Source organism: Neopelma chrysocephalum, unplaced genomic scaffold, assembly GCF_003984885.1.
Source record: "Neopelma chrysocephalum unplaced genomic scaffold, ASM398488v2 Primary Assembly neopelma1_348, whole genome shotgun sequence".
NCBI classification, from domain to species: Eukaryota; Metazoa; Chordata; class Aves; order Passeriformes; family Pipridae; genus Neopelma; species Neopelma chrysocephalum.
In genome coordinates, this window is record NW_020898012.1 from 108,763 (window position 1) to 110,635 (window position 1,873).

At 56.5% G+C, this 1,873-nt stretch overlaps 1 protein-coding gene across 2 annotated transcripts in view; it reads right to left on the bottom strand.

Annotated features, from left to right (window-relative positions):
• The window catches only part of GNG7 (G protein subunit gamma 7), a 43,729-nt gene extending 42,556 nt beyond the window's left edge, over nucleotides 1-1,173 (bottom strand). The window contains exon 1 of one of the 2 annotated variants that reach the window (XM_027705802.1): nucleotides 1,100-1,173. The gene's annotated coding sequence lies outside the window, so the exon portion shown is untranslated. The remainder of the gene's footprint in view (nucleotides 1-1,099) is intronic. The other variant, XM_027705805.1, reaches the window with a different exon arrangement.
• Between the last annotated feature and the right edge of the window lie 700 nt (nucleotides 1,174-1,873).

The window sequence follows — 1,873 nt, forward strand, 5'->3', positions numbered from 1 at the left end:
CATCCACATCCACATCCACATCCACATCCACATCCACATCCACATCCGTCCCCTCGCGGAGGACGCGCCAAGAGCACAAAGTGGGGCGAAGTGACGCACGAGGGACACGGAGGGGACGGGTTTTTTTTGGGAAAAACGAGGCAGGAGGAAGCGCTGCCAAATCCCTGCCGGGGCTGGGGAAAGGACCAACCCTCACCCAGCCACGTCCAGCCCCCGAGAGCAGCCGCTAATGAGTCTGTCACTAATTACTCAGCTCGGGATGAGGAGTTCCAGGCTCAGCGCTCTGCTCGGAGCACACGGCAGGTCTGGCTGCCAGGGACACACTGCCCTCTCTTGGAGACTCCAAATCCAGCCCCAGGGAAGGACTGAGGACCAACACGCTGCTGGGATCTCCTAAAAAAAATGATTCCAGCCCCAGTCGGAGCCAACAAGGAACTCTGGCAATGCTGCCCTGCCTGGTGACTCCCGTGAGGAGGGAATGGGACACCTTTGGAAGAGCTGCTCCTGAGGTAGGTCAGCTGGACTAACAACCTTGAAGGTACCTTTGTGTCATCCTACCAAAACTTCCATGTTTTTGAGCCTGCAGCTGTAGATCAGCTGATGCACAGCACAGCAGGGCCTGCCTGGGAGGACACTGAGCCATCTGAGGGGGGGGGACACTGTGACATCCCAGAGGGGGGTGGGTTGGAAGGGACCTTAAAGATCAGCCAGTTCCAAATCACACGACAACAGGAAAAATAATGTAATTCAGAAAAACCATTCCAATGCACGGGCAGCAGCTCCACGTCCCGGGTGACCCACACTGGAGTGATTTTGGGCACTTGCCACCCCACCTTGGTCACCATCTCCTGTCCCCTGGTGCCAAGCACTGGCACTGCCCCATCCCTGGAAGTGTCCAAGGCCAGGTTGGACAGGGCTTGGAGCCACCTGGTCCATGGAAGGTGTCCCTGCCCATGGGAAGGGGGTGGGACTGCAGGGGCTTTAAGGTTCCCTTCCAACCCAAATTCTGTGATTCCATGACACCCCTGGCTGGGGAATGGGGGTTCAGAGGTGGGGAACAGCAGCTGTGGGTGCTCTGTGGGTGCTGCTGACCACGTACCTGGGCAGGCGGGCACGCTCCTCCAGCACAGCCAGGGGCACTCGCTGCCTTGGGCAAAGGACAGAGCTCCTAAAAAAGGAAATGGAGAGAGTTCTCAGCACTCAAAGGGCTCCTGCAGGGACCTCCAGCTCCTCCAAACACCAGGTTTGATCCCAGCAGCTGAAGCACCTCATGCCTTTTCCCCATTTCCCTTTTCCTGGAAGCAGCCGGAGCACCCCTGAGGCTGCAAAGCCCCTTCTGACCCCGACACACACACAGGCTCTGGTTTGTCCCTGCTGGAAACCAGGCCAGGCCATTCCAGAGCTGCTTAAAGTCACCAGTGACACGAGGGATGTCAGTGAGGAGCAGCTGGAGCCAGGGCTGACACCTGCCCGCGCTCCGTGCAATTCCACATCCGAGTCTGAAGATGGCTCCATTGGAACAAGGGATGCCATCCCCTCCTGCCTCCCCAGGCACAGGGAAAAACAGCATCAGGCACACAAAGAATGGAGAGATATTCCAGATGCCTCGTCAGCCATCAATCACATGTGATCTGTCACGGGCTGACAGCAGCGCTGCTCCAAAGGCATGGGAGCAGCTCCATCCGTGCCTCAGATATTCCTGAGGCTGAGAGATGGAAGCTACAACAAAAGAAACCAGAGAAAAATAGCCTGAGCAACTAATGGAAGTCAGAGACACAAAGAATGACAAAGATTTAACTGAAGAAAGGGAAGAGGAAGGCAGAGCTGCAGCATTTCATTTTCTGTTCCTCCCCACAACGAGCCAATTAAGAAG